Source organism: Pelodiscus sinensis, chromosome 15 (genome assembly GCF_049634645.1).
Source record: "Pelodiscus sinensis isolate JC-2024 chromosome 15, ASM4963464v1, whole genome shotgun sequence".
NCBI classification, from domain to species: Eukaryota; Metazoa; Chordata; order Testudines; family Trionychidae; genus Pelodiscus; species Pelodiscus sinensis.
In genome coordinates, this window is record NC_134725.1 from 37,608,729 (window position 1) to 37,623,126 (window position 14,398).

General features: G+C 47.1%; 1 protein-coding gene across 3 annotated transcripts in view; it reads left to right on the forward strand.

Annotated features, from left to right (window-relative positions):
- The first annotated feature begins 2,609 nt into the window (after positions 1-2,609).
- Positions 2,610-14,398, forward strand: part of FAM222A (family with sequence similarity 222 member A) — a 112,566-nt gene continuing 100,777 nt past the window's right edge. The window contains exon 1 of one of the 3 annotated variants that reach the window (XM_075898840.1): positions 2,610-3,225. The gene's annotated coding sequence lies outside the window, so the exon portion shown is untranslated. Of the gene's footprint in view, positions 3,226-4,623; positions 6,622-14,398 lie in introns of those variants that run through there. The other 2 variants (XM_075898836.1, XM_075898839.1) reach the window with 2 other exon arrangements.

A 14,398-nucleotide genomic window follows, 5' to 3' on the forward strand; every position in this document is an offset into this window, starting at 1 on the left:
CAAGATCAGAATGAGACCACATGTGTTTAAAACTTTTAGGCTAGATTTCCAGGGCAATGTGGGTTATGCCAGAAGATGTAGACCATATATTATTTATGCTAGAGCTTGAAGGGCTTTTAAAAATCTTTATCTTTCACCACTGATGGAAGCTGCTTGCTTGTTTTTGGTAATTTGCTCATCTTGAATATTGACATTAAACTGGTCAGTTTCATTTAACAATTATAGTTAATTTCACTTTGTGTGGTTCTCATTCCTTAGGAGGGTAATGTTTTGTGTGGGCTCCCAACATTGTTGAGAAATATTTATGTAAAAAAGTAGTTTATCCATTTGTTTTCTTTTTGAGTCATGGAACCATTTCTATCCTGTAAACATTTAGGTAGCCCATCCAAATTTTAAACTGCTTGACAGTGTCTTGTTCAAGACTAATACAGAGTTAAAATGTTCACCTGATTCAAAAGAGATTTCTTCCACAGCAAACACACTGTAGCACTGCCAAGCTCCAGTGAATGACTCTAGGTAGTTAACACATTTTCTGTGAAAATTGAGGTTTCCATTTTTGTACTGAATATAAAAAGCTCTTTCTAGCTGACTTATTAATGGTCTGATTAAATTATCTTTGAACAATGTATTTGCTATTCACAAATGTATAATAGTTTTATTATAATCTGTAGCCTCCTAGACTACAACATAGAAAGGAGATAAATAAGCAACAGCAGATTTATAAAGTTGCACAAGAACATAGTGACTATACTAGTAAAAAGGGAAAAAAAAGAAAAAGAAAGAAATGAAACAAATGTATAGTATGAATAGCCCTGCTCAAAGAGATAATTTATTCAGGATAATGTATTTTCATAGGGAGGATAATATGTGTTATAATTACACAGAGGAATTACTCTCCTGAAAGCATATCTAGCTATTATTTTATTATAATTTCTCAACCTTAATGTTCCCTGGATGGGAACTAGAAAGGGGAAATCTCCAGAGGTTTGGATATTTGGATCCTTATAAAAATATACCCCAAATTTCAGTATCTTAACTATCCTAAATGCCTGAAGTCTCCAAAGGGGAACAGGATTTCACACAGAAAATGGAACTAGAAAAATTTAGAGGACAAGCCAAAGTATTTTGAAACTTCTGCATCCTGTTCTGACCTATATCAAAAAACTCAGAGTTCCAGTGAACTATTTAGCACCTCCATCAAGGTGCAGCAGAAAATTGGGAGTCTGTCTTAGGTAGGGATAACTTACTGTATCTATGTTTGCCTGCACCTGCAGAATGCCTCAAACATATAAAGAGATGTGCTAAAGTCTCCATTCCTTGGTGCCTTCCTTGAAAACATTATCCAAATCCCATTGAAATCAATGGCATCTTATCCACTGACTTCAGTGAGCTTTAGGATCAGGTCCTAAATCAACACTGGGCGTTTTTTCTAAATGATACACTCTAATTGGTCTGGATTCAGGAATTACTGGCTGAAATTCATGCAGTTGTGTTATGTGTGATCATAGGGGTCCTTTCTGGTTTTAGAATCTGTGAAGTCTATGACAACATAGGTCACTCAGAGGTGATAGTGCAGCCCTTGCCAGTGAAAATGTTGCTGTCAAACCTCCTGGGGCAGTGAGTTGGCTCATTATTAAATACTCAGGTCCATCAGCAGTCAGTCATTCAAGGCTCTTCGTGTCAGACCTTGCTTCTAATATCTAGACTGTGTGTAATATGAGAGCAGAAGATTTACAGATTTGGTTCAAACTTTATGTGTTTTACCAGCAAGATGCCAGTAGCATGATGTTGCACAGGGAAAAAGTTTCAAGCAAAGACCCATGCAGATGAAACTGCAACATTATCCAAGGAAAAAGGCTGGCTCTGGGAGTTGGAATAGATTACAGAGCCTTTTATCTCTTTGTAATCAGTCTTACTTCACTGCAAGATATTATTGGAAACAATATTTATTGAGAGGAGTTATAAAGCACCTCAATGTCCATGCTGTGATGGGGCAAGCCAGCATGATAACTGCACAGGAAAATCATGCCTCTCCAATCCACTGGGAACGTTAGCAAAACAGTGGCTAATGGAGAGTCAGGAGACAAAATTTATTCCGATTGTCAAAAGTCTGTAAAGAAGTCCCTCCAAGAGTCTGTTAAGGAAACTAGCTCTTACTCCATGACCAGGTATTGTCATGGATTAGAAACCAGCCACACTACAGAAACAGGGAGTGGGAATAACAGGGCAATGGGAGACAGGAGCAGATGGATGCGTGGGGGATGCACTGCAGCCACCCCTGAGTCTGGGCCACCCTCCAGAGCCCATGTCCCTTAGTATTTCCCACAGGATGCCCCCCGACTATTCAATGGACCCAGCTGAGGGGGGAGGCTCAGCTCCCCACACTGCGGCCTACGATTCCCAGAGGGCTTCGCGGCCCCAAGCACAGACCGGGAAGGAGGTTGATAGCGCAGTGCATGCCGGGGCCTGTAGTTTTGGAGGGGGGCAGGCCCGCGGCGGGGCTCCCCTTCAATTTTGCCGCGGAAAGGACGCGTGGCAGCGGCCCCGCCCCCCGCAGGACGCTACAGGGCGTCACCCTGGTAACGGGGAGGGGGCGTGGCTCAGCCGCGTGCGGCCGCCGGGCTTCGGGCTCCGTCGCTCAGTGTCGCCGGAGCCGCGCGCCGGGCAGGAGGGGAAGCGAGCGAGGCCGCCGGGCCTGGAGCCGCCGCTGCAGCAGCCCGAGCGTGCGGGGCTCGCGCCGGTGCATGAAGGAGCCGCCGGTGCATCCCCCGCCCCTGCGGCCTGGAGCAGCCTGTGCGCGCCGGGAGCCGCAGCAGCCCGGGCAGGCGGCGCTGCAGCCGGCGCGTCCCCAGGCAGGGCTGGGGGAGCCGGCGGCGATGAAGGGCTAGCGGGGAGCGGGGCCTCGGGAAGGAGGCAGCGGCTGCCCGGGCTGCACAAAGGGACCCGGCATCTCTCGAGCCCGGCCAGCCCCGGGATGTGAGCGCCCCCCTGCCGCTCTCCGAGCTTCCTGCGGCTCCTTCCCAGCCCCGCTGCCCGGGATGGGCATCCGGCCGCCGGCGTGAGACGCAGCGCGCGGCCCGGCCGTGCCCCGCGGCAGGATTCGCTTCTCGCCCGGGCGGCTTTTTGTGGCTGCGGCCAGGGATCCCCCGCACCCGGTTCATGGCCGCGGGGCTCGCTCCGGCCTGCAGCGTCCCGGAGAGGCAGCCGCCCGGCGCAGCGCGGAGGGTAAGTAGCGGGGCTGGGGCGGACCGGCTGGGCTCCTCCGCCAGCGGGCGCCGCGCAGGGCCGGGAAGGAGCCCGGCTGGGCTGGGGGCACCCGGCGTCGGGCCGGGCCTCGCCTGTCGGGCAGCGCGGAGCGGCTCCCGGGGCTGGGCTCGCGGCCCGCAGACAGAGGAGGGCCGGGCCCCAGACCCGAGACCCGCCTTCTGCCTGCCTGCAGGGGCCTCACCCCGGGCGCAGGCAATGGTCCTGCCAGGGCCGCCCCTCCTCCTCAGGGCCGTGCAGCCGGTCCCTGTCCCGGGGGCTTCCCACGCAGCTGGGAACTGCCCCAGCCGAGTGACACGGACGGCAGAGCTGGGGGTCGGCTGACTCGGTGCTGGATCTCCTAACTACGGGCCACTGGCTTGGATCTGGGGGATGGGGCCCCCCATATGGCACATGTGACCCCTCCGATGTCCCCTCTTCCTGCAAAATTCTTTTGTGTGCTTGAGCAGGGCAGTTCTGCCTGTTCACACCGGCTGAACCCCTCTCCTTTTGGGAGCTGATCCCTCCATGGCCCTCTGGTATCTTTAGCTGTGAAAGGGGCGTCTCTGCTTAATGAGAAGCAGATGAAAGGTTCTCTCCAATGCTGCTAAACCCCGGTGACATCGTAAGATACACAAACGGAGACGGACCTGCCAGATTTACCTGCTTAGTGTTCGAAGGAGAGGGCTGGCATACTGGGGTGGCTTATTTCTGTCCTTCTCTTTTCATCTACCAATTCCGAGATGAAACCCAAACTGCTTTTTCGCCTTTTGGAGTGGTTGGCTGAATGGCTGATGGTAACAAACGGTCCATTTCTGTGTCGGGGGAGGGAGGAGGGAGACTCAGAGACATGGGCTTCTAAGGAGAGTGGTTTGCATCAAATAGATATCCTTCTAGTTTCATCACTGACCCCCCTGATGGTGTGGTACTTGATTTTTACAGAAAAATAACCCACCTGTTCTTGCTGCAGCTGTTCTGCCTGCTATCCTGCTCCCTAGGTAGCTGTGGAAATACTTGTGGCTGTTGCAAACAGAATATATGAAAGGGCAGAAACACATGAAATATTTCATCTCAGTGACATAGGAGAATAAAACACCTGAGAGATGGTCTCCTTTTGAAGCTATTCTCTCACGCTTCCAACTTTCTCTCCTTGCGTATCCACAGACCTGTCTCCAAATATAAGGAATGTCCTGAAATATGTTCAAGCTAGTTGTTGTGTAAAGAGAGAATCTGTAATAATATCTCCTGTAACTTCAGTTGTGGGGGATCCAAACTGCTGGAGGCAAAGCAAAGCTGTCTGCAAGAATTAAATGGATAATACTACTGGTCATTTAGTGGCTTCCTGCTGTTTAAGCTGAGGTCAGTTCCTTTCACATGACCAAGGATGATCGGAATACCTTTCCTATCTGGCTGAGCTGAGAGAAGAAAGTTAGACGTGCTCCTAGTGCCAGGTACTAAGAACCCTGACTTTGAGGAGAGCTGCCAGACGAAGGCAATTTAAATGCTAAATATGGAAAGTTTTAATGTTGAGCAGTGCAAGTCCAAAGGCCAATATCTAAAGACACTTACTTGCTTTGGGGGGAATATTTAGGATGTCCAAAGCAAAATACCCAAGGTTTGCTTCATTGTTGTAGATTTAGTTTCAAGGAAGAGTAGGAGTGTAATTTGAAAATATCTTCTGTTTGTCCTGCGCCAAATGTTTGCACATACGGGAGGTAATCTGACTAGATCAAACAACTGGGATGTTACTGCTCTTGTTGCTTCAAGATCCCCAACGGTATCTGGCTTCTTACAGAACTGTGCATCCCATTTTCTATTGTGTGGCTAGTCTGTGTGCGAGTAACTTCTTGTTGCTTGGTTGGCACAACGGCATGTTCCTAAGGGCAGAGTGCACATAGCTGTAACGTCATGTTGTCCAAGGAGGTAGCAGTGAATTTTTAAACTAAGTTCTTGTTCAGCTTGATAGTGTCTGCAGTTACTACAGTGAGATTAATATTTGAGCTTAGAAAAATCATCTAGTATTTGTCTTTCCTCCTCTCTAGTGTGGACCTTTTGATATGGGGCTTGTGTTGTCATTTTCTTTTTAGTAAAGATGTATGTGCGTGTGCTGGCACTGATTCTAACTGTAGGACTCGTCACATTTTAAATGAAACCTAGTGAAATGTGTGTTAGAAAATGTATTTGCAAGTCACATGTTTAGGTGCCTCTCAGGTTCCCAATCTGAGCATACACTACTTTAGGTTGCCTGATGTGTGTGGGTACATTCCTTAATAAATGGCATGCATACATGATACACATGCAACACAATTGCATGTGACCAGTCTACTAGATGGGTGTGTTTCTGTGTGCCCAGTGTCAAGTCATAATATACTTGTGGCGTCTCTAAGTGAACTCATTAAATGTGCATTGCTTGCTAGAAGAAAACATACCCTGCCAATAGCTTTCACATAACAGGTGTGACTGCAAGGGAGAGAAGAGAAACTTGCAATGTTCCTAACAGACATGGCCAATTACTTACTGGAGGAAAACAGGAAAGGCAGGAAAAGCATAACCCATTTATGCACAGGAGGGCTAGTCAAAAGTACTCATTAAGGGGAAAGATAGGCTGGGGCATTTCAGTTAGATAAACAGCTTTCCAGCCTGTAGGTTCCCTCACTTAGCTTCTCAATTTAAGAAGCTGCAAACATACAAAACAGAATTGAAGAGCTTGGAGAGATTTGGATCTAGTCTAAGAAATGATTTGCTGACTTTTTTTGGAAGATTCCTAGGTGCCTGGAGGAGAGAAGAGCATCTGAATTAAGCAAGGGTGCTTTGATCCAATTAGCAGGAAAAGATTAGAAAAGCCATTTAATCCTTTCTTTTGTCTCTCTGAATTCTTACTGGTTAAAAGGGGAGCCAATGCTGATCTTTAAGAACTTGGCATTTCTTTCTGTCTTTGCTATACAGCTTTGCTAGTTTAACAAGTCAGTAAATACCCATGCAAGTTCTCTTTTCTGTTCAAACTACAATATATGTGGAGTTGAAATAAGATTGGTCATTAAAAATTTAAACATCTGAGGCTCTGAATATTTATCCCAAGGCCAGAGTAAAGGAAGCCATGGAATGATGTGATTGGTCCATTATTCTGAATAGAAACTAATAGCTGAATTTAAGTAGTGAGTGTTTTTAATGGCTCACTTTCTTTGCTAGGCACTGACCTCTTTCTCACTGATCTACCTGCCAAGAACAAAAGGTCCCTATTAGGATGATGTGGAACCCGATTTGTAGCTGTGGTTAAGTGCTCTGCTTTCTGTGATGTTCTTTGGGCGTGCTGTGATTCTTTAGAGCTTTCCGAGGGAATCTCTCATTTGGATGCTTTCTCTTTGCAGCTTTATATGGGTGAGTAAATAACACATTTGCTGTCTGTTCTGAGCTTGGGGGTAGGAGTGCGAGATCTCAGCTGTTTAAGGGTGATCTTGGACAGTGGATCTTTGCATTAAACAGTCCTATGTGCAGGGCAATGTTCCCTCTGGTCTTTTCCATCCATGTGTGGAATACATTTTACATGCAAGATGTGTGGATGTGCACCACCAGGAGTAACAAAACATCTAGCAGTGGACACTGCTGATTACCTGAATGGCATTGGAATCTCTCCTGAGTGACTGCACAAGTGCACAGCTTACAGAGGACCCTGGCCTGGGATATAGGGACAATGTGGGTGGTCGGGGTGCTGAGAACCATTGAACCAAACTGTATGATGGAAACCATTTTGCATCAGGAGCTGCAGCAAGACCTGCAGAACCATTGTTCCCTTTAAGCTGATTGCTTGGGCGGGTGTCTAGGAGAAATTCAGATGGTGCCCAGCTGATTAGTAGAGCATCCACAGCCAGCAGCAGCCAGCAGAATGTGTTTCAATTTTAGTGCACATCCATACATGCCTCAGTGCGCATAACAACATTTATTCTGCACTTGGATAGAAAAAATTAGAGGGAACATTTCCTATATCTCCCTAGTTCCAGCACCTGTGTCTACTCCTTATGAATTAAGAACTTCTAATTACCAAAATTCACTGTGTAAACAGTGCCTCGTGAAAGGTGCTAGTGTCTGCAGTTCCCCAGTGATCTACTTCACAGGTGCAGCACGATCAGCAGCAGTGCCAGCTTCTCCTTGCATAGTCAGTCAGCTTCAATCCTGGCCAGGAAGGGGGTGTCCTCTAGAGCAGGTTGACTTTTCCCGGTGGCTTGTCTTAGTGCTGCAAGTTGTGGTCTTGGATTCCTTTGCGATAGGGGGTGCTGTGCAAGGCTGCCTCACCCTCGCATGTCCTGTGCCAGAGAGGCATGGCAGAGGCACGGCAAACTTGGGTGATCAGGATCTGCATCCAGTAGGGGCCAACACATGCTCGCCTGGTTCATTCTCTTCCCCCACCTGCTGAAGTCGGTATCAAGAGGGGTGGTTTGAGAGGCTCTGGAGAGCAAGGTATGCTGGATGGCTCATGGGCCGCTGAGTGGAGAAACACTGCAGAGCCTCAGATGTGGAGGCAGCCACATCTCACCCAGCTGTGAGTGAAATGCTGGCCTCTTCTAAAACCCTGTGGCCTGATCTCCCGGGTAATGAGTAATAATGCTCAGCTCTTATCCCCACCTTGGGGTGTCTGTGTCAGAGCTCTGGCTGGAGGTGAGGATGGAGGGGTGTTTCTATTTTCATAAAGGCCATTCTGAGGGAAAATGCAAGTGCCTGCATATTCTGTTTCCTTCATTCCTTAGTCATGGTGCCAGATACTGTGGTTGGTTCGGCTGTTGTTTATGTTAAGCCAGTGGGCTCTCCCCTCCTGCTCTTAGCTAGAATTGGGTTTCTGAGAGCACTGCCGAGCGGGTGAGAGGAGTTTATTGAGTAAAGTCTGGTCAGAGCTTGACACTGAATAGAATGCATGCTGCCTAGTCTCCTGCACCTCTCCTGTGCTTACAGTATGGGTGTATCTGCAGGGTGGATTTGCAGCTTGGCCTGTACTGGACTGGCCTTCTTGCTTGTGCCATCTGGCCACCTGATTGTGGGTACATGGATTTGCACCCACAGAAACAAGTCCAGAGCGGAAGCTATGCTCCCAGAGAGGCAGCCCATCCTCCCACAAGGAATTGTGGCAATCACATGGGCTGCTACAGCGCGCGTGCATGCGAAAATAAGACATTTCGACTTTCTCTGCTGCCTGCACATTCCTCAAAAACCTAATATTCATGAAAGGTAATTCAATCAAACAGCGATTCCTAGCCGCTAATGCGGCAGAGCTGGCACGGGGTGAGAATGGAAGCCGGGAACACAAAAGCCCTGTTTTATTACCTCCTGCTTGCCTCAGAATTGCTTTTCTCCCTCGAGTGAGCCGGCTAAAGCTGGCTTTATTATGTTAACCTATTTGCGTGTCAAGAGCTATTGTGCCGCTTTTTATCTGTGTTTGTATTTGCTCAGTGCAGGGAAGAAAAGGACGAGGCGAAAATGGATGGCTGGTCAGTGCTTTGCACTCTGGGGGCACTGATTGGTTGCTAAGTGATTTGCATCCCCGGTAATCGCTTTTATCTCCGAAGGATGTCGTGGATAATTATAAGCCTACTGACATCTTTTGAAATCTGCCTAATGGGTGTTTTAATTTACACGGGGAGAAGGGGCTATTTGCGTTGCTCTGACTACAGGGTGCGTGGGTATGGAGTTCTAAAAAATTTTCCATGTTCAGTGGAAAGAGTTCCCTGTGAATTTTGGACTGGCAAGGGACCGTCCTGTGGAGAAGCAAAATGAGCCCCAAAGGCAACAGGCCTCTGGGCATGTTGTGCCCTCAGGGAACCTCTGCCTGTAGTGAAACCGTGGCTGGTTCTGTGTCTTGTTCAGGGAGTCCTGGTAATGGCTGATTGCCCGGCTTGGCCTTGAATCCCCTCACTGATGTCAGTCACTTTCCATGCTCTTTTTTCCCTAGGGCAGGGGAAGGCTTCTGCTTTCAGTGTTCACAAATTGAAACTCGGTGTTAGGACCACTCCACTCCAGTAGTTACTCTTTATAACTATATCAGGGCAGCAGGCCTGTAGCAGTGCCATTCTGAGAGAACTTCACTTGTCCTGAGCAGCGTGCATGCCACATCCTTTTCTATATCCCTTCCCTCCCCCTTCACCATCCCTCCCCCCCCACTTGCTGCCCTAGTGGGAGAGTGAGTGTAGATTCCTAACCTGTTGAGCAGTTCATGTGCAGAGAGAATATTTGCCCTGTGAGGCGGGAACTCAGTTTTGGCTAGCTGGAGCTGAAACATCAAACGCAGGGATAGGAGGCAAACTCACATGGCTAATTAGTGATAGAAATGTAGCCATGTTAGTCTGGGGTAGCTGAAGCAAAATGCAGGACAATGTAGCACTTTAAAGACTAACAAGATGGTTTATTAGATGATGAGCTTTCGTGGGCCAGACCCACTTCCTCAGATCAAATAGTGGAAGAAAATTGTCACAACCATATATACCAAAGGATACAATTAAAAAAAATGAACACATATGAAAAGGACAAATCACATTTCAGAACAGGAGGGAGATGCGGGGGGGGGGGGGGGGAAGGAAGGAAGGTAAGTGTCTGTGAATTGATGATATTAGAGGTGGGGAGAGTGGGATGTCTGTGAGCTAATGGTATTAGAGGTGATAATTGGGGAAGCTATCTTGGTAATGGGTAAGATAGTTTGAGTATTTGTTCATTCCTTCCCGGAGAGTGTCGAATTTTAACATGAATGACAGTTCAGAGGATTCCCTTTCAAGTGTAGATGTAAAAGGTCTTTGTAGCAGAATGCAGGTGGTTAAGTCATTGAGAGAGTGTCCTTTCTGGTTAAAATGGCAAGAAACTGGTTTTTCTTTGTGATCTTGTCTGATATCTGTTTTGTGGGCATTAATCCTTTGGCGAAGTGTCTGAGATGTTTGTCCAATGTACATAGCAGACGGACACTTTCGGCACATGATAGCATAAATTATATTTCTGGATGCGCAGGAATATGTGTTCTTGATCTTATAACTCACTTGGTTAGGTCCAATAATGGTATCAGCAGAATGAATATGTGGACAAAGCTGGCAACGGGGTTTGCTGCAAGGGAAGGTACCAGGGTTGGTATTAGTGTGGTATGTCCTGTGGTTGTTGGTAAGAATCATCTTGAGGTTAGGTGGTTGTCTATAGGAGAATATGGGTCTGTCTCACAGAGCCTCTTGGAGTATGGTATCCTGTTCCAGCAACATTTTTAGGTGTCAGGGTCCATGTCCGTGGAGATGAGCAGGGCTGTTTGCAGCTCTCAACTGTCTGGACGTTGGGGCAGAGAGAGCTGCATCTATTTACAGTTGGGCTACATTTATGGGGGCTTCTTCTTTTTTTAAAAACAACCCTCAAGGCTGAAGCATAGTTTGTTCAGTGGAGAGGGGTGGGTGGGTAATAAGTACAGAGATAAATGTTAGACCACAGCTCTGCATCTGCTTCTATTGCTGCAGAATACTTGGGGCCTGGATAGCGACTGGAGGCTTGCACAGCATGGTTTGCAGGCCATGTGTGCATCCGTGTTCCATGTCACCTTCTCCTTACATGTGGACCTGTGGCCTACAGGTGATGCATCCCAGCATGCACAGGGAGTTGCCTGCCTGGCTTTGAACTCTGTTCCAGACTAGGGAAGTGTTTCTGCTGGGCGAGTTGCTAATGGAGTCGTTGGGGAAAGTCTGGACACATCCCCTCCTCAGAACATGGGAAAATGGAGGTGTTCACAGCCCACATCTGTGCATGACAATGCTGCTGTCTGAAAAGGCTAGTGGTCTGCCTAGCCAAGCTTCTAGACTGAGCTCTTGACTAGAAATGCAGAGATTTGGGGGAAGTCGACATGTGATGCCCTTGGCAAAGGCTCCTCCTACCTTTGAAATCCTGCCAATGCACTAAGCGACTTGCTGCAAACAGCGTGCTTCAATACACCACACATTCCCTATGGCAGTCGCATGCCTGGTGCCCTTTGCACTGGGCCTACATGGGGGGGTGATGCCATAGTTCCATGAACTGCATCCACTAAGCCCTCCCACATCTCAGTAAACAAGGGAGCTTTGGCCTTAACTTGACCACATTTCTGAAAACAATCCCCTGCTCCCCTCATAATTTCAGAGCTGACCCTGTTGCCCTGCAGGGCTGGCGTGGGTTCATGAAGGATGGCATACACACATTGTTGTAATACCACTGGCTTTGTCAGCGGGCTGGGGGAGGTGGGATATTGCACTATAATTCCTGAATTTGGCATTTGAGGAATGTGACTGGCACAGAGACCCATCACCCAGTGGCTAGCCTGCTTCTGCCAACTCTTATCTTGACATGGAAGGAGGGGAAAACACATCAGTGGAAAATGTGATGCACTTGTTTAAAATGAGTCCTTTGGAGCTAAGCAAAGGTAGATTGACCCCAGGGGGGTAAGAAGCCAGCAGAGTTCCTGGAGGATAAGCTGGGGGAGCGTGCACCCTCCTGCAGCTGTTTTTCTCCCTGGCCATGCTCCTCAGTTTGTTCTAAATTGCTATGCAAGACAAGCAGGAAATTATTAATTTTGATTCTTTGCTTCTCAACCCCCTTTTCTATGTGGCATGTGGCATCTCAACAGCCTTTTGCAGGGTCTGGGTGATGTGGGGTTGTTGTTTTGCCTTTTTTTTTTTTTTTTTTGCTAGTGAGCAGCACAAATACATCTATTTATGGCTCACTGTAAACAAACTCCCAATGAAAGAAAGTTAATGACCTGAAACTGACAAGAGCCTGCTGGGAATTTTTATAGCCCCTGGGACTCCGAGCGCTAAAGAGAGAGACTATCAGCATTTGTAACCCAAAATGGCAAGCCGCACACCCCCAAAACTCAGCTCCTGAGCAGTGATTTGTGGATGAATTCAGCTGGAAGCTGGGAAGGCACAAGGGCTTAGCAGAGAGCAGCAGCAGGCTAAGCAGCAAAAAGGATAATTTCAGCTGATGGGTCTAAATTGAGCTCTTGGCACACAGGTAGATGGAGTTCATGCATGTTTCTGTGGGTCCCCCCCTCCCGCCCCTTCCTCACACTCCTGGAACCAAGGAATCTTCAAGGTTTTAGCCATCTGCCTGTTGTAGGTCGTTTTTGTCAGGCTTCAGGGTAGAAGTAAAGCTGGCTTATCATCAGTGGTAACCAAACACTAATAAAGCCTTAATACTTTGTAGTGAAGAGATTTAGCTGTCAGAGATAAATATTCATATTGCTTTCTAATTCAGCTCTGCAACAAGGGAGGGTGGAGAGGAAAGAGGGAAATATTGCCAGGTGGTTTTTAATGTTGGTAATGCTGCTAGCCTGTTGTACGTCACTGTTTCTGTAGGGTAAGTGCTTTCTTGGGCGGTTGGACTTCATTTTTAGACTCCAGCACTGTTGCTAATGTATGGTATAAATATTCCTGTTATTGCTACTGAATTAGAAAGCTGTTAGTATGATGTAGACTGGTCCATGCATGTGCCCATGCTATTCTTGATAAAGCCAGAGGCAGAGTTACTGTGTTGGGTGATAGTTACTGACCTGGTCTCTCTGATATCTCCCCTTGCCCCCTCCCCATACATAGATCCTATATGGACACACTTAGTTTGATTTACTGTGTAGCATTGGCTGTTAAAGCTGACAAATTGAAATAGGCTTTAAGTGATTCAGGTTAATTATTAGTAGTCAGGGGAATATCAGTTTTAAAGAGATGCCCTTGGCTAGTTTGCTGCATCAGTTTAGGTTTTTCCCTCAAGAGGTTTACAAAGCCTGATCTAAAGTAAGAGAGGTTTTTTTTCCCTTTGAAGAAAATGCTGGCTAAGTTTTAGATCCAGTGCATTTCTCTGCAATTCAGAAGTGTGTGCGAATCAAAGAAGATATCAGTGAAGCAAACTGAAGCAGAGCTGCCTTTCTTCTGTCCAACATGGTTACAATAAAGTTAAGTAATGGCACATTAGAAGTCTTCCTAGCTTGTAGGGCCACCATCAATGTACTGTGGAGTCAGATTAAAAAATGAGTGGCCAGCAACTTGAGGTCAGTACCTTCCTCTGAGTTGCCCTGAGAACATTTGTGTTTTCACCCTTGTATTTTCCTATCTTTTTGAAAAAGTTTTCTTAGAAACCCACAGGAAAGGGAAACTGATCATACAAGGGCAGCAGTGGACTTGACACAAGTACTGCCACGTGCCCAAAGTGAGGTCACGTAACAGGATATTATTTACTGCGTTCCCTGTGATCTTGGGGTTACTTATAAGGATAAGAGTGTGAAGTGGGGGAGAATTAGAGGGAGTTTTTTTTTTAATAGGCCAAGGAATCATTTAAATTCTCACTGACTCCCATTTGATCTGGTATTTGAATCTGCTTATGTGTATTCTTCACTGGCTTCCTTTTCTGTCTTTTGTTCTTGATTCACTGCCTCCAGGGTCCCGCAGCCCCATTCTGGCTTCTGAAGTAGAATATAACTTGTACGGCATCTGAGTGTGTGTATAATAGAAATAGTCCATTAATATCTGTGTCGTAGTTTTACAATCTTGGAGGGCTTATCTTTTCTTGTGTAATTCCCATTAATGTCAATGGGAATTAAACAGACCAGAATAGATGCATAATATCTAGACAGTCAGCAATGAGTTTCTATGCGAATAAATCACTGGGGACAGAATGAATAAAGTCTATTGGAAAAACTCCCTCACCTTCTTGCTGCATGGAGATCTACAGCAATCCAGAAATAGTGTCTGATCCCAGCCCTGGAAAGACATGGCTGTATATTAACGCCGCCTGATGAGAGGGGTATAAAAGCAACTGCTGGAAAGACGTTAATAAAGAAAAATGTTTTTGAAAAAGCGACGGATTCCTCAGCAGAACTCTTCGGTCTGCCCCTGTTGAGGGGCTGTTTTTCACCGTGGCTTTGAAAAGAGGTGAAGGCTTGTAGGGTGAATCTCAGTGAGGTTCTTGGGCTGCCATGTCTGGAGGGAGCCCAGTGGGGAGAAAGTGCTCTTGGATTTTGCATTAGTGAGAGGCTGCTGTGTGGCAGCTGCTGTGTGGTTAGAGCTCTGTCCAAGCAAACAGCTCCGTGGCGGCCGGCAGGATGAGCCTCGAACCTTCCTGGGTGCTCTGGAAAAGCATGAAAGATTCAGTCAGGTTTTTCCGGATAACAGCACAGCAGAGGTCA